The sequence below is a fragment of the Carcharhinus amblyrhynchos genome, chromosome 9, assembly GCF_965287045.1.
Source record: "Carcharhinus amblyrhynchos chromosome 9, sCarAmb.v2.hapA, whole genome shotgun sequence".
In the NCBI taxonomy this organism is placed as follows: domain Eukaryota; kingdom Metazoa; phylum Chordata; class Chondrichthyes; order Carcharhiniformes; family Carcharhinidae; genus Carcharhinus; species Carcharhinus amblyrhynchos.
In genome coordinates, this window is record NC_137332.1 from 29705949 (window position 1) to 29731052 (window position 25104).

General features: G+C 44.1%; 1 protein-coding gene across 1 annotated transcript in view; it reads left to right on the forward strand.

Moving 5' to 3' along the window:
• Positions 1-490: 490 nt before the first annotated feature.
• Positions 491-25104, forward strand: part of b4galt2 (UDP-Gal:betaGlcNAc beta 1,4- galactosyltransferase, polypeptide 2) — a 394076-nt gene continuing 369462 nt past the window's right edge. The window contains exon 1 of the mRNA XM_080195385.1: positions 491-918. The gene's annotated coding sequence lies outside the window, so the exon portion shown is untranslated. The remainder of the gene's footprint in view (positions 919-25104) is intronic.

The following is a 25104-nucleotide window of genomic DNA, read 5'->3' on the forward strand; positions in this document are numbered from 1 at the left end:
GGCCTAAGGGCAAAGAAGCTAAAATGAGAGAGTAAGCTGTGACAGATCAAGATGGGGGGATGGGGTGGGCGGAATGGATGGGACAGTGATAAAATTTAGAAAAGAGGAAGCAAAGGGGGAGAAAGGATGAGGGAAAGGGGATAAAGTAGGGGGAAAAGTGAGGGAATGCAAAATGAGGAAAGACAATAAAGAAATAAAATGTAGAAAACAGTGAAAATAAAATAGAATGAAAACAAAGGGATCGAGATGGGGGAGAGCAAATCAGCCATTCCAGCACGCAGTAATCTGCTTTTATTAGGAAAAATACTTTCCTGCTTTTAAAAAATCTTGATTTGCAGGTGAAGGTTGAGCCACAGTAAGAGTTAAGTTTGCTTTCCAGTTCTTCCCCCCTCCCCGCACCGCCTCAGCTCACATATTACGCCCCCTAGTGGCATATTTGAGTTTGATCCTTGCAGGTTCCCGTACCTTTTTTTTAGGATAGTTATGTATCAGTTCCAAGGCAAATGGTAACATTGCAACCAGCCGCTGGGAGTGAACCCCGCACTGATACATCTACTGCTGGACAGCGCTTTGATAATTCCCCTCGCCTCTCTTTCCTCGGCCGCGATCTCAAGCTGACAAGATGTAGCGGATTATTGCAAAAGATTTTCTTTTGTGTGTGGGATGTCTGAGGTTTTAATTTCATGGGGTTTTTTTTTGGTCCGTATTTCTCCCTCTCCACCGTCACCACCTCTCATTCCTAAATGCTCAGTGTCTTTTCTGAGTGCCTTCGTCTAGCGGCGGATGATTGCACTGGGTGTATTTTTTTTTGCACGCTGCTATTTCTTTGCTCGTTTCGATCAATGAAGACAAACAAAGACTGAAGATTTATTTCTTGTAGGAGATGTGTCGGTGCTATATTTTACAGTGGGAGAACAGGTGAGTTTGTGTGATATTCCAAAGCGTGCGTGGGTCCATAAATGTACGTGTATGCAATTGATTTAATTGATTAAAATGAATGTAACGTATTACACTCCTCAGGAATCCTTCCCTGTTCCCCTGTTCTTAGATGTATGAGGGCCCGCTGAGTTAATACTGGGGCTGTTTCACCATAGTATTTCGGTGGCAATGCTGCTACTAAATGCAGCTCAATTTCCATCAAAGTCGGCTTCAGGTGTCAGTTTCACACCAGTGCTTTATTTATTGGTGTATTTTCGCAATCAATTAACTATTTTACCTGTGCCTATGCAATCCCACTCCATCCATTCCAGTTTATTCACTGTGGCTGATAGTATTATTTCTGACTGACAGATGTGCCAGTACAATGAATTTGGAGCCACGTACCCATGGTCCAATCATTTCCTAGTATGTTCGACATATCATTTATTTTCAACCTTTTCCCTACATTTTTCAAGATTTTTTTTGTAACTGGTAGGATTTTTTTAAAATTAAGCAATCTAACTTGACCCTCCTGCCAATTTTAAAAGAAGTATCTATATATGTATATATATCTTATGGGTACGAATAGATTTATTAATTTGTTGCCTCAAGGTACAAGTTCTACTTACTGTTTTTGTTCGTGGGTTTCTATTAGTTTGTGCATTTAGCTTCTGAATGAAATAGTGATTGTATAATATTTTTACATGATAATATATTTGTCAGACCGTGTCAATTGCCAGTGCTGGTGTTACATTCATTCGCAGACTTGCTTGTGCTGCTGGCCAGTGTTTTGTTTTCACTTATTTACTCAGTCACTATGCGAGCTTCCATAGCAACTGTCAATTCGTCTTCTTGACATGTAAGAGGTGGAAACCATGCGTGGTGCTTTTAAGTTTTAAGTGCAGTGTGCTGTAAAGATGAAGGGAAGTAAGGCAAATTGTGAATTAACGTCCTTTCCCCTGTCTGGTGGTTGGAGGGGTCACAAGTGTCTCAATAGTTGCGAATCTTTGGTATGCTCCTCTCCAACCCCTCCCCCCCAACCTCTCCAACCCCCTCCCCCCCAACCTCTCCAACCCCCTCCCCCCCAACCTCTTCAACCCCCTCCCCCCCAACCTCTTCAACCCCTCCCCCCCCAACCCCTCCCCCCCCAACCTCTCCAACCCCCTCCCCCCCAACCTCTCCAACCCCTCCCCCCCCAACCTCTCCAATCCCCTCCCCCCCAACCTCTCCAACCCCCTCCCGCCCGTCACACTCCCCTCCCCCCTCCCCCCACTCTCCTCCCCTCTCCTCCCCCCTCCCCCCACTCTCCTCCCCCCTCCCCCCTCCCCCCTCCCCCCACTCTCCTCCCCCCTCCCCCCACTCTCCTCCCCCCACTCTCCTCCCCCCACTCTCCTCCCCCCACTCTCCTCCCCCCACTCTCCTCCCCCCACTCTCCTCCCCCCACTCTCCTCCCCCCACTCCCCTCCCCCCACTCTCCTCCCCCCTCCCCCCACTCTCCTCCTCCCCCCTCCCGCCACTCTCCTCCTCCCCCCTCCCCCCACTCTCCTCCCCCCTCCCGCCACTCTCCTCTCCCCCCTCCCCCTGCAGCTCGTGAGAAATAGCAAATGGTGGCATTTTGTTTTCTTGCCACCCCGACCACCTTACCCACCCTAGGGATGGGTAATAAATGCTAACTCACCAGCGACGCCCATGTCCCATTACTGAATAAGAAAAACCCGAACTCTGATATGGGACAGCACTGTGGTTAGCACTGCTGCCTCACAGGTCCAGGGACCTGGGTTCAGTTCCGGACTTGGGTCACTCTGGAGTTTGCAGGTTCTTCACGTGTCTGCGTGGGCTTCCCCCGGGGGCTCGGGTTTCCTCCCACAGCTGTAGCTGTGCAGTTTAGGTGGACTGGCCATGCTAAATTGCCCCTTAGTGCGAGGGGGATTAGCAACACGAATTTGTGGGGTTATGGGGATAGGGCCTGAGTGGGATTGTTGTCAGGGCTGAATGGCCTCCTGTATGAATCACTGTAGTGATTCTGTGAAGTCTGTATGGTTCACAGTCTGTCTGACGGCTAAGCTGAGAACTGACCAGATTGAAGTTGCTTTGTTTTTCCTGCCATCAGAGATTTTTGCCACGATTCCGTGTTGAGTGATAATGATCTCCCGTGTGGAACTGTGCGACTGAGATGGAGAAATAGTGTTTAAAAAAAGAGCCTCAGAAAGAAAACGGCCTCGGTTCATTGTAATGATTTGGCAACTCACAATATTAAACCACTACCTTCTATTCTCGTGATTTGTAAACCTCTGTTTGGGGAGTGACTGGTATAAAGACGTTAACTCCATAACTTCTGGAATTGATCCTCTTTCTTTTCTCACCTCAATGTACAACTTACGCTTCACAAAGGTTTTCAAATTGGTTCAGGAATTCAAAGGGGGAAAAAAACAGTTGCAATGATGATCACCTTTAACTGCAAACACAACCTCTGCTTTCTCTGTGAAACACAGCAAGCTGCTTAATTGCGGGCTTGTACATCCCAGGATGTGGACTTCCCATTTAATTGCACATGCAGCACAGAGCTCCCATAATGTAGTCATGCTTATGAATGATCAGCATGGATGCATCCACCAATTATAATCACCTCACAAAGCTGAGGGGAAAAACAGACTGTAAGAAGGGGCTTAATTGGTCACAGGATAACTGAAGTTCATGACTCTAATTAACAGAACACTTGGTGACTGAAGTAAATAACAAAGCCTCTTTTTGAAGGAAATTCCATAACGCAATAATTCTCCTTCCACTGGCTCTGCATGCTAACTTGTGAATTCACCTATGAGATTAATCTGACATTGCAAGTTGGAGTTTGCATGTTCTTTCTTTGTCACTATGGCCTTAATGGGACAGCTGGCTTTGACTTGTTGCTTCTCTGCTTTTCCTCAAGCCTCCTCAGTCCACATCCCAAAGTTATCCACTGTGGTGGCTGAAATATCGCACACCAATCTACAACATGCCAACCAATTTTTTTCTTCCTTTTTTTTAATGCTCAATTTCTCCTTCAACTGTTGCAGGGTAAGGCTCTCGGGTCTTTGCTTCCAATGTCCTAACTTGGCTACTTTTTCTCTAATTGTACTTAGCAACCGGGTCTAGTGTGGTGTGTCACACTCTATGGATGGGAGAGTTGTTGGGGGGGACGATCTTATGAAAAAATTCTGAGTTCAGAACAAGCATGAAAATGGGACAGGTTCTGATCTGTTTTTTGGGTGAGTCCAAATATGCGATCTTATGCACTTATAGCAAAGAAACCTCCAAACCTGTTTCTTGCCTGTAGGGGAGGGGTGGGGCATAAATTGCCTGGACACCGGCTGAGAGCAGCAGAGGGCACCATTATGCATGTGCAGGTCTCTGCTCTGAGCAGCAGAGAGACCTGTCACTCAGCCTTTGCTATGTATAGCAGGTCTCCGTGGCCTTAACATGCCACCCTGCTGCACTATCGCGGGACCCCGCAGCCTATTGCGACCCCTCCGACAGATTGACCCCCAGAACAGAGGGAGTGGAGTAAAAGAAATTTATACTTCATTTACGACATTGGTGTTTTCCTTTTGGGTACGAGTGAGCTGTTTGGATGTGCTTTTTGACTGCACCAACATTATTTGAATATGAAAAGCTTTGTGACTTCACCCATGTTATTGAGTACTGGCAGATCCGTTATACCATTGTTCATGATAAGTTGGGTTTTGTAACACTGGGTACTAAGTGAAGTTGTATTATCATAGTCATTGACTTATCAGCATGGGGGCAGCTTGAGGCACAGACAGTTCTGAGAGAAGGCTCTTGGTTTAGCTGCAGTTAGTGATGAGTTCTCATGACCTGGGAGAATTGGGAAGGGTGACCTAGGTTTGCAGGAACACGGAAGAGGAACTTCATTGGAACATTGAGAAAAGCCCTAGGATATAAAATGCTGTGGAGAGAATTAAGATATTGGGCTGGGAATTCAGCAAGGCTATAGGGTAGTGACAGCAGAAGAGGAAGCGTTGAGCCCGTTAGCTCATTGCCAGCTCTCCAGCAATCCACTAAATCCCATTCCCCAGCTCCATCCCTCTGGCCCTGCACATTTATTCCTTACAATTGCCCATCCAGTTTAATTTGGAAATCATTAATCATCCTCACTTCCACTACCTTCACAGGCAATGAGTTCCAGGACATTGTATTTGCTATGTAAAGTAACAAGTTCTTCTTTACATTCCAGCACCGCCGCCCCCCCCCCAAGCCCGACCATCTCATGTCCAAAGCCTTAAACCTGCATCTGCTAGTCCCTATACAATCATAGAATCCCTAAAGTACAGAAAGATGCCATTTGATCCATCAAACTAACAACAATCCCATCCAGGCCGTATCCCCTATCCCCAGGGTAATTACCCTGCTAATCCCCTGACACTAACACATGGTCAATCCACATAACCTGCACACCTTTGGACTTTTATCATCTACCTTATTTAAACCTGTCAAAATCTTGAACACTATCAATTAATTCAGTCTCCTTTGCTTCAAGGATATCTAGAATAGTGGGTAGTTCTGCGTACAGGGAGTACTGGGTATATAACCCAGGGTTTATAAGGGTAGGTTGAGAATGTTGGGTCGATACTTATTGGAGTGTTAAACACTGAGAGGTGATCTTTTGAAACATATTGGACTCTGAGGAGGCTTAATACTATAGAGGCTGAGAGGCTGTCTTCCCCATGTGTGGGAGTCTGGAATTAGGAGGCACTGTTAGAAAATAAGAGATCTCCCATTTAAGACAAACGTTCAGAGATTTTTCTTCTTAGGGCTGTTAGTCTTTGGAATTTTCTTCCATAGAGCAGGGGAAGTTGGGTCATTGCAAGACTTCAAGGTTAAGTTGAACAGTCAAGGGTTATGGGGGGACAGGCAGGGAAGGGGGGTTAAGACCACAGTCGGATCAGCCATGATCTTATTGAGTGGCGGAGTTGGCTCAAGGGGCTGGATGGCCTACTCGGCTCCTTTTTTTAATATAATTGATGATGTGGGGGGGTGGGGAGGGGGGGGGGGGGTGCTTGTGAAATTTAAAAGTGCAAGGCAAATCCTTGGGTCCATCAGGTCTTGAATTGGCTCTTATAATATTGGAGAAAACTAGGTCCAACTCCCTTGTGGGGTGGAAGGCCCAGACAAATTGGATTGAAAATAGCCTTGTCCTCCTTTGGCACATAAGTCCCCAACCCCCACATCCCAGGTGCCACCATTCTCTCAATTGTCAGGCCAGTCCGATATTTAATAAATACATTTCTTTTGACAATGCTCTGAATGCTCAAGTCTTTAACATATAACAAAATGTTAAGTTCAAAAAAGGCTCAAGAGATTTTTGTCAGTACAATATGCAGGCAGAAGTGACGGATTACCTTAGAAACCAAGTGTTCTCCTCTTATGGATGGTGCTGACAAGGATGCAGTCATTGCCTGTATCTGAGAAGGTGGTGGTACGTTTGAATTGCTGCAGTCCATATGATTATGGTGCTCTCACAATTGTGTTATTGACCCAGAAAGAAAGGAATAATGATACGTGCTCAATCCAGGATGATGCATGATTAGAATGAGCAATTTGGCAGTGAGGATGTGAGCAAATCATTGCTGCTTTTGTCCTCCTTGGTGTTACAGGTCATGGGGAGGGAGGTGCTGTCACAGTAACCTTGATGAGCTACTGCACCGCATCCTGCATACAGGATACACTGTCCTGCTTACTGACGGGATAGGTATTGAGTTCACCGGTGTGGGCCCAGGGCGGTGGGTATGGGTCCAGGGCTGTGCATGTCCAGAACAGTCAGGACATAATGATTAGACTTTCTCTTGTTTGGAAAAGAGTGTTACTTACCACTCATTTATCAGCCTGGGTAGTAGATGGTGTCCAGACACTGCTGTCAGTTGGCATGGGTTGCTTCATTATCAGATGAGTCATAGAGATATTCAGCATGGAAACAGGCCCTTTGGCCCAACTCATCCATGCCGGTCAGGTTTGTTAAACTGACCTAGTCCCATTTGTCTGCGTTTGGCCCATATCCCTCTACACCTTTCCTATCCACGTACCTGTCCAACTGTCTTTTAAATGTTGTAATTGTACCCATCTTTACCATCCCCTCTGGCAACCCATTCGTATACGCACTGCTCTCTGTGTGAAAAGGTTGCCATTCAGGTCCCTTTTAAATCTTTCCCCTCTTGCCTTAAGGCTGTGCACTCTAGTTTTAGATTTCCTTGCCTGGGGAAAAGAGCTTAACTATTCACCTTATCCATATTGCTATCCACCTTACCTCTAGGGCGAAATCAAAGGAGAAAATGCTGGAAAATCTCAGCAAGTCTGGCAGCATCTATAAGGAGAGAAAAGAGCTGACGTTTTGAGTCCAGATGACTCTTTGTCAAAGCTAAAATGCATAGAAAGTGGGAGATATTTATAGTGTAAGGTGAGAAAATGAAGGAAGATTTTTTATACTGTAGGGTGGGGGAATGCTTTGTTTTTATGGCAATGACTCATCTTTCATTCCCTCACCCTACAGTGTAAATATCTCCCACTTTCTATGCCTTGTGGCTTTGACAAAGTCATCTGGACTCAAAACATCAGCTGGTTTCTCTCTGCCAGACCTGCTGAAGGTTTCCAGCATTTTCTCTTTTGGTTTCGGATTCTAGCATCCAGTAATTTGCTTTTATCTCTGGGGCTATTCACCTTATCTATAGCTGTGAATGAATCTGACTACTGTTGATATCATCAGTGAGTAACCTCACTTCTGACTGGAACAGATGGAAAGTCATTAGCAAAGTAGCTGGACCCTTCTTGAGGAAACATTCTGGGCATTTTCCAGAGCTTGTGATGACTTGCCTCCGACAATGATAACTGTCTTCCTTTGTGCCAGGTATAAATCAAGCCTCTGGACAATTTCCTCTTTTAATTTGATTGATGGCTATTTTCCCTGGGGTTCCATTGTGTCATATTTGGTCAAATGCTGCCTTGTTAAAGGCAGCTGATCTCACCTTTCCTCTGGTGTTCCACTCTTGTCACTGTATTTCGATCAAGGGTGCGATGAGGTTGGGAGCAGAGTGCTTCTGACGGAGCCTGAATTTCATGTCCCTTAGTCGGTTATTGGGAAAAAGATTTTGTTGATGGAAATACTGATGTTGCCATTCATGACTTTACTGCTGATTTGGGGAGGGTGGGGTGGGAACTAAAAGGGCAATTGGCTGGATTAAATTAGTCTACATTGTGTACTACAACTTGCATGTGGCATGGCTGGGTTTAAGTAAATAAGTCTGTCAAATGTTTGGAGAAAAGTTATATTTTTATAGCACCTTTAACGTGTATAGGAGTGTAGTCAGACTCTGAGTCACATTGATATTGCAACAGTCAGAGTCAGATTTTAAGGACCGACTCCAACAACAACACTTGCATTTATGTAGCATCTAGAATGCAGTTAAAATGTCCCAAGGACGTTTATGAACAATCTATTTTCGTCAAGCAAGTGCTACTGCCTGTATTGTCATGTATTCCGTAGACAATGAATTTTTTTTGAACCAACAAGTAATAACGCACAATAACAGCTGCTCTTGTTTCCACATGCAGGCTCTCGGGCAATAACAGTTGTTGCTGTTCATACAAGCTATGTTTTCCTGTGAGGAGTTCACAAGAGAGATAAACAATTGTAATATATATAAATTCATCATGTGCTTGAGATAAAAGCTTTGAGGATTCATTCTTTTGGCAGTTGGCGAGGGGTGTGAAGGGGAATAATTTCAAAGAATGTTACAAATTCTCATAGGTGAAGGGGGTCATTTCCTGCCTTTGACTGCAAACGGTGTGCGTGCTCGGAATGTGCAAATCGTAGAATGTTAACGGCACGGGAATCCATAGAATTCTTATAGTCATTCAGCTCATCAAGTCTGCACCGACTGTCTGAAAAAGCATCTTACCCAGGCTCCCTCCAACCACCTCGTAACGCCACACATTTACCATGGCTGATCTATCTAACCTACACATCTCGGGGCAAGTTAGTTGGCTAATCTATCTAACCTGGACATTTTTGGACTGAGAGAGGAAACCAAAGTACCCAGAGGAAACCCACGCACTTACAGGGAGAACGTGAAAACTCCACACAGACTGTGACCCAAGGCTGGAATTGAACCCGGTTCCCTTTTGCTTTGAGGCAGCAGTGGTAATCATTGTGTCACCGTGTTGCCAAATGGTTCCATTTTGCCCATCGTATTTATGCCGGAATGGTGAATAGTCAAATGGTGAATGCACAGATATTATTGAAAGCTCTTACAATGGTTGTAAATTAGCAAATATTAATTTAAAGCCCAGATTTGGGATGGGATGAGGCCCTCAGTAGAATCTTTATGGAAACCTTTGAAAGACAATTGTACAAACATGAAGCTAGGGTCTATTTACAGTGTGACAACTTTCGCAACTTATTTCTCTTTAAAAATATTTTATTTTGTCTTTCTTCCATTCTCATTCCAAGGATTGGCCACAACATGAGCAATCATTCTCCACTGATTTCTATTCTCCACTGCCCTCACTGCCTGTCCTATAGAGAGACCAACTCACACTCTGAGATTATCCATCTATGCTACCCTGAATCGGTCTTCTCAATGTTTTCCAGATGCTTTGTCCTGCATTGCCACTTCTTCTAAAGCGTCCCCCCCACCCTCACCCTTCTGTTTGCATCGCATGTCCAAAATAAGTGAGCTTCCTTGATATCACTGCCTCAAGTAATCTCCTCTCAACAAAAGCTTTCTTGCACTCTTTTGTCCGCTTGGCCATCCGTGATATTTGTCTAAGTCCTTTTGCTTTTGAGTGACTTCACTCCTCCCGATGGTCTAGCTTTCACAGCTATACATTATCACCAGCCACACAAGGGCTTTCAGAAGACAAATTTTCATTGTAATCGTAATACTGTGGCTACGCCACACTTCTTTAAGTGTGTTCACAATGCCATGACCCTTGTTAAGTCTAGCCCCAACATATTCAGTAGACTTCATGATGAGTCACCCAAGATAACGGAACTCTGATCATCAGAATCTTTCAGTTCCTTCCATCCATTCCCATCAGCTTCATCATGTCAACGTTGATCAGGAGACTGTATGTCCAGTTAACTGTGATGAGCCACCAACTCCTATAGCTCTTCAACTTCCTTAGTGAGAAGAATAATGTTGTCAAAGATGTGTGGGTTAGGTGCATTGGCCATGCTAAATTGTCCCTTAGTGTCATGGGGTGCATTTGTTAGAGGGATTAGTGGGGTAAATATGTGGGACTAGGGGATAGGGCCTGGGTGGGATTGTTGTCAGTGTTGACCCGATGGGCCGAATGACCTCCTTCTGCACTGTCAGGATTCTAAGATTCAAAACATGCCACATGCCAATTGATATCCCACCTTTATGTCTTTCAAAATATCTCTCTCATAACCATTTCTGCTGATATTTTGAATAAATATGGTGAGAGATCACATCCCTGTCTAACACCCTTTGTGACTCTGAACCCCTTCTGAAGGGCTGTTGGAGAATCTGACCCATGCTCATTGCTATAAAACTTGGTCAGCAGATTGATTAAATGTGGTGGGAGTCCCACGTCTAACATTGTTAACCAGAGTTTCTTGTGTGAGACTGAATCAAATGCCTTCTCACAATCAGTGAAGCATATGTATATTGGCTGCTGATGTTCTTGGATTTTACAATTCTGAGATCAGTGTCTTGGTCCCTGGTTCTATTCCACGATAAATTCCAGCTTGCTCATCAGTAGTCTCTGTCTGACATTTTCCTGATCCTTTGTAGGATAATCCTCAGCAAGGTTTTACTAGCGTGGGAGACTAAAGCAATTGTTCTATCATTTATGTACTGTTTTAGTTCACCTTTCTTCAGAAAAGGGATAAAGGTAGTATCAGTCCAACCCTCGGGCTAATCGCTGGTGTCTTGCGGTGTCACGCATATGCTGTAAATCCTGTCCACTAGTGATTCTCCTTTCATCTTAAAGAATTCTGCTGGGGTTTGATGAATGACTAAAATTATACAAACTTGCAACAGCAAAGTTTAATAGGAGGTGGTTGAGGCAGCAGAAATCCTTGAAACATTCAGTCAAAATTTGGTAACTGTTTTAGCAGACAAAATACACAAGGCCTGGGAGGGAGAGAACACAGGGCAGTGGAATTAGTTTTAATCGCTCTAGTAAGAGTCAACACAGCTGAGTGCATTGAATGATCTCCTTCTGTGCTGTAACTTTTATTGGTTCTGTGCGTAAAAAAAAACATTGTTACTTTGAAATAAATAGCTCTGAGAGGAATCAGGCATCATATTTTGCAAGTACTTTCCCGACTTGCTTATACAGCTCATGCCTCAGGCAAGCAATGTGTATATGAACCAGTGAACACTCGGCAATTTATGGGGAATGTTTCTGAACTAGGTAATCCAGTGTCCTGGACTAATGGACCAGAGACATGAGATCTAATCCTCACCATGTAGTTGGGGGAATGTAAATTCAATTAAATAATAAATCTGGACTACAGTGATAGTCTCAGTAATGGTAATTATGAAACTGTTAGATTGTCATAAAAACCCACCTACTTCCCAAATGTCCTTCAGGGGAGGAAATCTGTTCTTACCTAGTTTGGCCTAGACTCAACTCTAGACCAGCAACAATGTGGTTGACACTGAACAACCCTCTGAAAGGGTCTAGCAAGCCACTCGGTTGTATCAAACTGCTACAGAAAAAAATGAATGACAGTATAACCGGATGGACTGCCCAGGCACTAGAAATGGCAAAGACACAGCCTGCCCAGGAAAGCCTGCTCAATCCTCTGCATTAACATCTGGCGGCTTGTTTGTACCAAAATTGGGAAAGCTTTCCCAGAGTCAAGTCAAGCAACAGCCTTGCCCCAATGTCCCAGAAACCATCATTGCTCTCCCTAGGTATTTCCTATCCCATTGGCAGGACAGAACCACCAAAGTTGGTGGCTCAGTTTTAGACTATGTGAGCCTGGGAGTCCTCATCCTACAAAGGATCAGGAAAAAGTCAGGCAGAGACTACTGATGAGCAAGCTGGAATTTATTGTGGAATAGAACCAGGGATGAAGACACTGACCTTGGAATTGTAAAGTCCAAGAACATCAGCAGCCAATATACATATGCTTCACTGATGAGCCTTGGGGACTCTGGACCCCAAGAAGTCTCAAGCCTACAGGTGAGATGTGGGCAAGGAGACCTCTTGTTGGTTACTACCTACTGCCCTCCAGTTACGAATCAGTACTCTTTCATGTTGAACATCATTTGGAAGAAGCACTGAGGGTTGAAAGGGCATATAATGTATTCTGGCTGGGAGAATCTTAAATCTCCAGTTCCAAGTGTGGCTAGGTAGCACTATGACTGACAAACTAGCTGGGATCTGAAGGACATATTTGCCAGGCTGGACATGTGCCTGGTGTGAGAGAACCAACGAGAGAGAAAAATCCACTTGACCTCATCTTTACCTATCTACCTGTTGCAAATACATCTATCTATAGTAATGGTAGGAATGACCACTGGATAGTCCTTGTGGAGACAAAGTTTTGCCTTCAGATTTAGGATGCATTCCATTGTGTTGCGTGGCACTATCACCATGCAGAATGAGATTGGTTCGAAACAGATCTAGCAGCTTGAAGCTGGGCATCCATGAGATGCGGTGGGGCATGATCCACAATTAGTAACCTCCCTCTACCGTTATCATCAAGTGAAGAGAATGAGTCCTTGCTCAATGAGGAGTGTAGGACAGTATGCTCAGCAAACTTAAAAATGAGGTTTCGACTGAGGCGAAACTTCAACACGGGACTACACGCATGCTCAATAGTCAAGTTTCATTGATACAGGAAAGTGATTCCATCGCCGAAATATCCGATCAAAGCTCTGGAGCCCAGCCACATCTTAACATGAATGATTCCAGACAATTGAACAGTTAACCAGAGGAGGAGGCTCAACAATCAATCCCCATCCTCAATGATGGCAGAAGTACAGTATGTCCGTGCAAAAGAAAAGGCTGAGTATTTGCAATCACCTTCAGACAGAAGTACTGAGTGGATGATTCATCCAGACCTCCTCCAGACATCCCCAGGATCACAGAAACACAGAGGCCAGTCTTCAGCCAATTCAATTCACTCTGCGTGCTATCGAGAAACAAGAAAAGGAAGGGAGGAAATTTATTAATGTCACAAATAGGTGTACATTATCACTGCAACAAAGTTACTGTGAAAATCCCCTAGTCGCCATACACTGACGCCTGTTCAGATACACTGAGGGAGAATTTAGTATGGCCAAACCACCTAACCAGCACATCTTTTGGATTGCGGAAGGAAAATGGAGCACTTGGAGGAAACTCATGCAGACATGGGATGAATGTGCAGACTCTGCACGGACAGTGACCCAAGCTGGGAGTTGAACCCAGGTCCCTGGTGCTGTGAGGCAGCAGTGCTAAACACTGTACCACCATGCCACCCATGTGCTGTCCAAAACAACTGAAGGTACTGGAAACAGCTAAGACAATGAACCCTGATGATACAGGACTTGTGTTCCGGAACTGGTTATAGCCTGAACCAAACAGTAAAGCTACAGACTGGCATCTATCCAAAATGTGGAAAATTGCCTCGGTGTGTTCTTTTCATGAAAAATTTGGACGACTACTGTCCCATCATCAACGTTCTGAGGGAGATTTGCCATTGACCAGGAACTTAACAGGACTAGCTGCATAAATGCTGTGGTTATAAGAGCAACTCAGAGACTGGGAATTTTGTGGAGAGTAACTAACTCACCTCCTGACTCCCCGAAGCCTATCCACTATCTACAAGCGCAAGTCACTTGCCTGGATGAGTGCAACTCCAGCAACATTCAAGAAGGTTGATGCCATCCAGGGCAAAGCAGACCATTTGACACTGCACCTCCAATATTAATTCCTCTACCACTGACACAGTAGCACACTGTGTACCAACCACATTATGAAATGCACTGCAGCAATTTGCTTAGCAACTTCTGAACCTGTGACTTTTATCACTTAGAAGGTCAGTAGGACATATAGAAAGAGCACCATCTGCGAGTCTCGCACAATCCTGATTTGGAACTAGTGTTGTAAACATAAATACTTACTTCTCTTATGCTCTTATCTATCTATTATTTAAGAATACATGTTGAAGTTACTTCTTGGGTGCTTTTCTGGTATTTGTAGTTTTTCTTTTGAGTCGAGATACACATGTTAGTCACCACTTATAGCAGGAAAATAGCATTAATACCAATGGTATAAGAGATGAGTGCCTTATTGGCAAGCTCAGACTGTTAGAAATAATGAGGTTGTTAAAAAATGACAAGGAATGTAAATAGCTTCCAATGAACGAAGTACAATGATTTCCTTTATAGCAAGATGGTACACTCTTCTCTCTGCTAAGCTCTCTGATCATTAGTACTGACTGTCTCCTGTGGCTGGTTGTGAGGCAGGGGGCTGCTATTGGAACAGGAGGTTTCTTTGCCCAAGAAGGGCCATGGGCAGCAATCTAAATGTTACCCTCCTTGCTGCAAGGAGCCTGCCTGTTTGGTTGCTCTGAATTTGTAGCTTACATTTATGCCTCATTGGGCCCTTCATATGAAGAGAGACTGGATTGACTGGGCTTGTACTCACTGGAATTTAAAAGAATGAGAGGGAATCTCCTAGAAACCTATAAAATCTTGTTGGGACTGGATGAGCTAAATGTGGGAAGAATGTTCCCGATGTTAGAAAAGTCCAAAAGTAGGGTCACAGTCTAAGAATAAAGGATAAGCCATTCAGGACTGAGATGAGAAAGAATGTCTTCACTCAGAGCTATAAACCTGTGGCATTCTCTACCACAGAAAGCTGTTGGGGCCGGTTCATTAGATATATTGAAGAGGGAGCTGGACGTGGCCCTTGTGGCTAAAGGGATCAAGGGGAATGGAGAGAAAGTGCAAGTGGGATACTGAAAGTGCATGATCAGTCATGATCACATTGAATAGTGGTGTAGGCTCGAAGGTCTGAATGGAGTACACCTGCAACTATTTTCTATGTTTCATTTTGTAACTCTTTAAAGAACCTCCCTACCCCAGCAGCAGCTCGATTTGAGCCAGCAGGATCAGGAGCTTGCCTGCTTTGATGGCCAAGTAGGAGGCTACCTCAGGGAACATAACTCCCACAGTCTGGCATCTGGCAAATGCAGGCTAGGGTCCTGTATTTGGGCCGGATGTCAGAATCCCAAAGCCTGTGGGATCACCCTACTCAAGGATCTTGTCTGTTCTTGTAAATTATGTTTCAGTTCATATGCACACACTTCACGCTTGTCAGTTTAACAGACTTTTAGTCTACAACCCCCATTGTATAGGGATCTGTTGAATGAGATAAGGCATTCTGAGCCAAGCAACACTCTGATTTTTATTTCACTACCAGTTTAATATGAGATCAAATGCAGTGCAGGAATGAAAGTGATGTTGTTCAGTTCTAGATTCCAAACAGCACGGAATGTACAGTCCTCCATTTGTAGACTTTATACCAATATCCTACTTTACTGCAACTCAAGATTGAAAAGGTACTATCTGAAAGCAAGTCAAATGTACCCTAATAAATGCAATGGTGCAAAGCATTTCTGGGCTTTGATCCAGAATTTCTGTCCCTGAGGCTATTGTTGTAACCTGGCAACAAAGATCTAGATAGAAGTGATATTAGCTGTGCCACATGCTATCTTGTTAGAACCGTTTGGAATAATTTCTTAATTCAGGTATTTGAGTCTTGCAGTGTTCTCGTAGCAGGCAATAGAGTTGTCGTTAGAGGAGATGTTAGATGGTGTCACCTGCTAAGAGTTGGAGTTTCTTTATTATGCTTGTTCTGTAAATCGCGGAACCTCTCTATTTAATTCCTTCTGTTCCAATTAGTAAGTTGTTTGCTCTCATATGTTTCTGACACCTGTTCATTACTGCTGAGAATACAGGTAACCTTTACCAGAATTGTGGCAGTGAAGACCTTGAAGTGTTTATGAGGATATTTGTCAGTTTTTCACTGGTTGCCTTCTTTTGTTTCCTTTGTGGATATCAATATATGTTGGGGGGTGGGAGGGTGGTCAGTGGTCACTTAAGATCCTCTTTATGGAGGCTGGGTTTCTTCCTCTTTTCTGTTTGGGCACCCTACCAATCCTTCCCATGCCATCCTACCCCTGGCCAGGTAGTGTGTAGGTGGGTGGCATGTGTGGGTGAGTGGTATGTAGCATGTGGTGTGCGTGCAGCTAGGTGGCTGGGTAGGTGTGGCATTTGCACGTGGGGGCTGTGCATGTGTGGGTGGGGTGTATGCTGGTATGAGTGAGGCATGTGCATGAGTGGGTGGGGTCTATGCACATGTGTTAGTGGGGCATGCGCTTTTTTGGGTGAAGTGTGCGTGTGTGTGGATGGGCATGTTCAGGGAGTGGGTGCTGCATGGGTGGCGTGCACATACAGCTGTGGGTGAAGCGAGTGTGCATTTGCGTGTGTGGTAGTCCATCCCACTCAGCCCCATAATAGAAGTGTGTGGGGGTTGTTGGAGTTGGGGGGGGTGCGGTCACTGAAATTGGCAGCCTGTCCATTATATTTAAATAGGGTCAGTTAGGTTTGTTTGAAGCAAATTGACGCTGATATGCTACCCACACCATAACACATATTTGTCATGGGCAGGAGCGAGAGAAGCCTGATTTTTTTTCACATTAAAGGGTGGGAAGGTAGAAGGTTGTCCTTCGAGAGCTGCCCTTTGCCTATTGTGGGGCAGCTGGCCTTAGACTGATCCCCTTCCTTCCAACCCACTGCCTCTCTTAAACCCACAGCCCAGCCAACCCAATCCCTTCCAGGCCAAGACCCCGGACTTACCTGCTCCGGAGATCCGAGGCGGTGGGCTCCTCTCTTCAGCTGCAATCACAGATGCTGGCACTGATGGCTTTCTGGTGCTGCTAAGACCGATGGAGCCGGTTGGATTGGCTGGCAGCTGCAGAGGGTGGGACGTCCACCCACTCCAACCATATTAGTCCGCCCCACAGGGCTTTTGAGCTGCGGGGCAAGCTGGTGAGGAGTATGTTGGCTCCATGCCGATATTGTTTCTGGGGAAGGCATGGCATGCTATCCACTCCCTTGTACTATTCCTCCCCACGTCATTGAACGATTACTTAAACTGAAATGGACAAAGCTTAACTTTCTCTGTCAAGTTCCATTTATATTTACCATGCAACCATAGCAACCTCATATTATTCAATGCATTTCAATGGTGAGACAGACAGGGAGATAGATGCCTTTATCACAAAGCTAATTGTGGAACAGAGCAATTGGGAGACTAGTGCTTGGAGTTCTTAGTTTGACCTTGTACCTTCCTTTTTCTTTACCTGATATCGCTGTAACATTTATGCGTGAATGACGGCAGGTGCTCCTTTATTTGAAAAGGCAATTTATGGCTTAATGTTTCTGTGAATAGCACAAATATTATATACAGAGGTCATTGATTCCTGAGTAACATTGTGTGATGCCCTAGTGAGCGCCACACAATGTTGCAGTGTGAATGCTGATAAATGACCGGCTCTGGGCACGTTTGATAAGAGATTGAAGTCAGCGCGTATGTTCATTTTCTGAAATGATTGATGGTTCCTCATTCTGTTTGGAAGAAACAATGAAAGCTTTTTGAAAAGTGTAATTAATATTCGGTCACGGTATTTGAAAAATGCGGTGTCTGGCTGAGCATTGTTTAAAGTTAGATTGTAGGCCCCCTTATGAGATCCGTTATAATATGTGATAAGACGTAAATGAAAAATCTCCTCCACTGCGTCAGATCCAGAGGTGGCGACCTCGGTTTGTTTTGAAATATGGAGGCCAAGAACAATATGGTCGCAGTTCAAACACTAACAAACCTGATGACGGGATGGTGGGAACTGGCTCGACCAGTGTTGGGCGACATGGAGGGCGAGGCTCAGTTTCCTGATATTGTTGAGATAGTTATCCTGGTTGCAATGCTTTTTTTTGTAGAAAATGTCACCAGTTTTAGAAGTGTGGACCCCTATTTGCTCCAGCCAGTAAGGGCAAAAAGGACTTAAATGAGGAATTTGACCACCACCATTCCTCAGAAGAATTTACAGTCTGTTTCTGCAATGAGCCATTTTCTTTGTAGAAATCATAGACAAATCATGCAAAAGGAGGCCATACGGCCCATCAAGTCAGCACCAACCACAGCCCCACCCAGGCCCAATCCCCGTAACCCCACATGTTTACCCTGCTAATCCCCCTGACACTAAGGGGCAATTTAGCATGGCCAATCAACCTAACCTGCACATCTTTAGAGTGTGGGAGGAGAACGGAGCACCCAGAGGAAACCCACGCAGACACAGGGAGAATGCAAAAACTTTACACAGTCACCCAAGTCTGGAACTGAACCCGGGTCCCTGGCACTGTGAGGCAGCAGTGCTAACCACTGTGCTGCGTGGAATGAAAACTCTACAATTTTTATTTTCCAAAACATGCTATCAAATGTGTGTTCGTATGATTGGGTGACAGATAATTACAAGATTTAACAAGTTAATGGCTTAACTGTCAGGTGTCAAAAGGAAATCGAGCTCTGCCAAATGTGGTCCGCCTCATTTTATCTCTTCAAAGACCCAAAACACTTCTGATGTGTTTCTGTTCCATTTTTGGTGTGGTGCTGTGTTGCTAAAATATCATTGAGTTTTTTTTGTCATGATATTAGGGTGTTTATGGTTGTAGACTGAAATATTAGTTACAACATGGCACACACTGTACTTTGTGGGAATTGTGTGACCTGGGAATCGAGCGTCACTTAGCCAGACAGAGTAGAGCAGGTGGTGAGGAGAAAAGAAAGAAAAAGAAAGAAAATGAAGAAAATATTAGGTGTATGAAGAGAAAAAGATTGATTGAAAACAAATGTAGATCCCTTACAGTCAGAAACAGGGGAATTTGAAATGGGGAATCAAGAAAATGGCTGACCAACTGAATACATACTTTGGTTCTGTCTTTACAAAGGAGGACACAAATAAATTCCAGAAATGTTGGGGAACACAGAATTTAGTGAGAGGGCGGAACTGAAGGAAATCAGTATTAGTCGGGAAATGGTGTTGGGGAAATTGTAGGAATAGGTCCTTTGGCCCACCAAGCCCGTGCTGATCATGATACTTTAACTAAACTAAAAAAAACCTTCTGCACTTCAGTATCCCTTGATCCCCCTCCTATTCATGTACCAATCCAGATGCCTTTTTTAATGTTGCCAATGTACCTGTTTCCTCCACCTCCTGTGACTGCACATTCCAGGCATCCACCACTCTCTGTGTGAAAAACTATGCCCGCACGTCCCCCCTAAACATTCCCCCTTTCACCTTGAACCCGTGCCTCCTTGTAATTGACATTCCCACCCTGGGAAAAGGCCTCTGACCATCCACCCTGTCAGGGCCTCTCATACTTTTGTAGACTTCTATCAGGTCTCCCCTTAGCCTTCCCTTCCAGTGAAAACAATCCTACTTTATTCAACCTCTCCTCATAATCAACACCCTCGAGCCAGGCAACATCCAGGTGAACCTCCTTTTGATTCCCTCCAAAGCTTCCACGTCCTTCTGGTAGCGTGGTGACAGAATTGCATGCAGTAGTCCAAATGGAATCGAACCAGGGTTTTATATAGCTGCAACACGATTTCCCAACTCAGTGCCCTAGCTGATGAAGACAAGTCTGCCGTATGTCTTCTTAATCACCTTGACCACCTTTGTTGCCACTTTTAGGGAACTGCATGCCCAGATCCCTCTGAATGCTAATGTTTCTAAGGGTCAAAGAACAAACAAAGAACAACCCAGCATGGGAAACAGGCCCTTCGGCCCAACGAGCCCGCGCTGCCATCTTAACAAAGCATTTTCCTACACCTACCTTGCCCCATGTGTATGCTAATGGTACCCCTATTGTAACCAGATTCAGGGGAGAATAGTATAGGGTCAATTTGGTACACCAGTCAGCCTAAAAGCACATCTTTGGGGTGTGGGAGGAAACCGGAGCACCCGGAGGAAACCCACGCAACCACAGGGAGAATGCGCAAACTCCCGCAGACACCGGCTCAAATCCATGTATCTGCACAGCCAGCAGTGATAGTCACTGAGCTGTTGTGGTGCCCATCTGCTGGTCCAGGTTTAAGCGCACAACACGACGCAAAGTACTAGGCCACTTTTGAAACGTCCAAGAGCAGCCCACGCACGACCCACCATGTGCATGCCCCTCGTTTGACAACAGGGTGGACTGACACACCTGTGGATTAAAAGAGACAAAACATTAACGTGTAGTATTGCATTTCCAGTATCGTCCCAAGGCTCTGACCCTTTTTAAAACTGTCGCCTATAACCCTCCATCCCTGTGTCACTCATGTGCCTATCTAAGTAAACCTTAAACAAGTCCAGCATGCCTGCCTCAACCACCTTACTTGGTAGCACATTCCATACCCCCACGACCCTCTGTGTGAAAAACCTCCCTCTAGTATCCATATTATACTTCTCCCCCCTCACCCTTAGCGTGTGACCCCTTGTGGTATTTGTCTCCAATCTAGGAAAAAGCCTGCCACTGTTGACTCTATCAATACCTTTCATTATTTTATACACCTCTATTAGATCCCCCCCGCCTTCATCTCCGTCTTTCTAAGGAGAAAAGCCCCAGTTTACCCAATCTTTCTTCATATCCCAGTCCTTCCATACCAGGCAGCATCCTGGTAAACCACCTCTGCACTCTCTCCAGGGTCTCCACGTCCTTCCGGTAGTAAGATGACCAGAACTGGACACAGTTCTGCCATGTACAGTATAATTCACTCTTAAATTTGTTCCTACAAAATGCACCAAATTGCATTTGTCTGGATTAAACTCTATCTCGTCATGATGTGGGGAAGCCAGCATTGGACTGGGGTAAAACAGAAAACTGGTTGGCCGACAGCAAACAAAGAGTAGGACCAAATGGATCTTTTTCCAGGTGGCAGGCAGTGACTAATTAGATGCCACAGGATCAGTGCTAGGAACTCAGGTATTCACAATATATGGAATGTAATGATTTGGATGAGGGAATTAAAATGTAATAACTCCAGATTTGCAGATGACACAAAACTGGGTGGGAGGGTGAGCTGTGAGGAAGATGCAAAGATCCTTCAGTGTGATTTGGACAAGTTGAATGAATGGACAAATACATCATAGATGCAGTATAATGTGGATAAATGTGAGGTTATCCACTTTGGTAGCAAAAATAGGAAGGCAGATTATTATCTGAATGGCTGTAGATTGGGAGAGGGGAATGTGCAATGAGACCTGGGCATCCTGGTACACCAGTCTGAAATGAGGCATGCAGGTGCAGCAGGTGATGAGAAAGGCAAGTAGTATATTGGCCTTCATAGTGAGAGGATTCAAGTACAGGAGCAGGGATGTCTTGCTGCAGTTGTACAGGGCCTTGGTGAGACCACACCTGGAATATTGTGTGCAGTTTTGGCCTCCTTATCTGAGGGGAAATTTTCTTGCTATGGAGGGAGTGGAGCGAGGGTTTACCAGACTGCTTCCTGGGATGGCAGAACTGAGGCATGAGGAAGATTAAGTTGTTTAGGATATTATTCACTGCAGTTTAGAAGCATGAGGGAGTTGTGACAGGGTAGACATAGGAAGAATGTTCCTGATGGTGGGGGAGTCCAGAATCAGGAGTCACAGTCTAAGGATAAGATAAACCATTTAGGACTGAGTGTGGTGAGCCTGTGGAATCCTCTACCATGGAGCAGTTGAGGCCAAAACATTTGATGCTTTCATGAAGAGTTTGATATAGCTTTTGGATCTAAAGGGACCAAAAGATGTGGGGGGAAAGCAGAAACAGTTTATTGAGTTGGATGACCAGCCATGCTCATATCAAATGGCGGAACAGGCTTGAAAGAACCGTCTATTCCTGTTCCTATTTTCTATATTTTTATCACTGCCTCTCTATCATTAAATTTGCTTTATGTTTCAGATCTTGTAGTAATTTCTGCTTCTTCCTTATTTTGCTGATGTTGATATGCCATCAACTACACAGCTTTTTCCAAGGCTGGTTTGTATGTAGACCCCTTCATCCATTCAGTTACCTTCATTAAAAGATAATTGGCTTCCAGGATTATTTGTGGCCACCCTTCCCCTAAGGGCAGCTTCCCTGCCACATTTGTGACATTATTGTCCATGCTGTGTATTGCCATTTCTTTACCTTCAGATTCCTGTCTGACTATCCAATCTGTAAAGCCCTCTATTACCTGCGCTATACCAAGCCTAAATTCTAGTCTTGCTCTGGGTGTACAATTGCACAGCCTACGGGCTATCACAAGTTGCTACAAGTGTAAGGCTATTGGTCTTCCTGCGTCATTTCAGTCTGTTCCTGGGTGGTCAATCTGTTGGATGGATTCTCTTCATGTCTTCAATGGCTGACCGGTTCACTACTTCCTGATAATTGCCTTAATGCTGTCTGGTTCCTGATATTTATAATGTGAAATATGTCACTCACGCCAATGGGGTGTCAAACGCCAGTGGCATATTTCCCTGTTCAAAAAATTTCAGCCATAAAACAACTTCAGCACTTAAGTCCCTCTGTCTGCCTTGAGGGTACACAGTCTCAATTCTTGTCTGCCCAGAGTTTTTGTAGGTCAGCTATTGGGCAAAAGCGGACAAGTTAAATGAAAAGCAGAAAAACACATTTGGTTCAGTTAAGCAATCACGTATTTTTTTTTCCCTATTTCCTCAGTCATAGAAACTAGAAGCAGGAGTAGGCCTTTCAGCCTTTCGAGCCTGCTCCACCATCCATCTTGATCATGGCTGATCATTGAATTCAATATCCTGATCTCCCCTTCCTCCCATATCCCTTGATCCCTTTTAGCCTCAAGAGCTATATCAAATTTCTTCTTGAAATCAGACAAGTTTTAGCCTCAACTACTTGCGGTAGTAATGAATTCCACACATCCACTACCCTCTGAATGAAGAAATTTCTCCTCACCTCAGTTCAAAAAGGTTTACTCCTTATCCTCAAACTATGACCCCTAGTTCTGGACTCCCCCACCATTGGGAACATTCTTTCTGAATCTACCCTGGGTAACCCTGTTAGAATTTTATAAGTTTCTATGAGATCCCCTCTCCCTTTTCTAAACTTCAGTGAATGTAGTCCTAACTCACTTAGTCTTCCCTCTTTTGACAGACCTGCCATCCCAGGAATCAGCCTGGTAAACATTCGCTGTAGTCCCTCTATGGAAAGGACATCCTTCCTCAGAAAAGGACACCAAAACTGCACACAATACTCCAGATGTGGCCTCATCAATGCCCTATACAATTGCAGCAAATTATCCCTATTCTTATACTCAAATCCTCTCGCTATGAAGGCCAATATACCATTTGCCTACTTTACCACCTGCTGTACCTGTGTGCTTCCTTTTAGCAAGGACTCCAAGAGCTTGTTGAATATCCACATTTCTCAATTTACACCCATTCATGTAATAATCAGTCTTTCTATTATTACTACCAAAGTGGATAACCTCACATTTATCCACACTATATTGCCTCTGCCATTCAGATGTCCATACACACAGCCTGTCCAAATGACGCTGAAGCATCCTTGCATTCTCCTCACAGCTCACCCTCCCACCCAACATTGTATTGTCTGTAAATTTCGAGATAATACATTCCATTCCCTCTTCCAAATCATTAAGATATAATGTGAACAGTTGGGGTTCTAGCACAGATCCCTGCAGAACGCTACTAGTCACTGACTACCAATCAGAAAAAGACCCATTTATGCCAAGCTATTGCTTCCTTTCTGCTAACCAGCCTTCTACCCATCTCATGACATTACCTGCAGTCCCATGTGCTTTAACTTTACATAGTAGTCTGTTATCTGAGAGCTTGATGAAAGCCTTCTGAAAATCTAAATAAACCACATCCACTGGTTCTTCTCAGTCTACCCACTAGTTACATCCTCAAAAAGTTCCAGTAGATACATCAAGTATGATTTCCCTTTTGTAAATCCATGCTGACTTTGTCTGATTATATCACTGACTTCCAAATGCCAAATTATGGAATCCTTGATGATAGACTCTAGCAACTTCTCCATTACTGATGTTAGGCTCACTGGTCTATAATTCCATGTTTTTTCTCTACCTCCCTTTTTGAATAGCAGACTTACATTAGCTATCCACCAACCTGTAGGAAATATTCCAGACTCTAAAGAATTTTGGAAAATAACCACCAATGGATCTATTATTTCTAGGACCACTTCCTTAAATTCTCTGGGATGAAGATTATCTGGACTTAGAGATTTATCCACCTTCAACGTCATCAGTTTCTCCAAAACCAGTTCTCTACCAATGCTGATTTCCTTCAGCTCCTCACTAAAACATGTTTTTCTCAGCACTTCTGGCACTTCAGTCTTCCTTTAGCAAAGTACAAATTTAATTCCTGAGCCATTTCTTTATTCCCCATTATGAATTCTCCTGTTTCTGACTGTAAGGCCCCTACGTTTGTTTTTGGCAATCTTTTTCTCTTTACATATCTGTAGAAACTTTTACAGTCGTGCAGTTATTCTTTCACCACACTTTGTCCATCTCCAATGCAGGACCACTAAGTACTGTTTAAAATATGAGTACCATGTCTGAAACAACTTAATCTACAAGCATAATGAATAATTACATTAAAAGAGAACATGGGTTAAAATAGTTGAGTTGACTTTCAGTCTTACAGAAAGGAGGGATGTGACAGATGGGATGGACTCAATCTTATTTCTTTAATGTAATCAATGAGTGTAATTGTTGTATGTACTTTATAACCCACATCCCATCCCTCTATGCCAAAACACCAAAAGATAATTGAACTTCAGACCCTTCTGCTGCTTCAGTGAATGTTTAAGTACTGCATTCATAGCTATTGTCTCGTGATGTGTAATATATTGGCTTGATCTGTGCTCTAAGTGGAACATTTTCACGTTTGAACATGTGGGCAAATGGAGTAAAAGTACAACATAAACTCCAGTTTGATGTATTAATGCAGAGTAAGTTAAGTTTTAATTAGGGGTGCCAGATCCCGTGAATGAATCAGAAACAAAAAATGCGCAGACTAATTAGTGATTAAGTGTGACTCCTACCCATGTAGTCTGGTATAAGCATTCAAGGAAAAACAGGCAT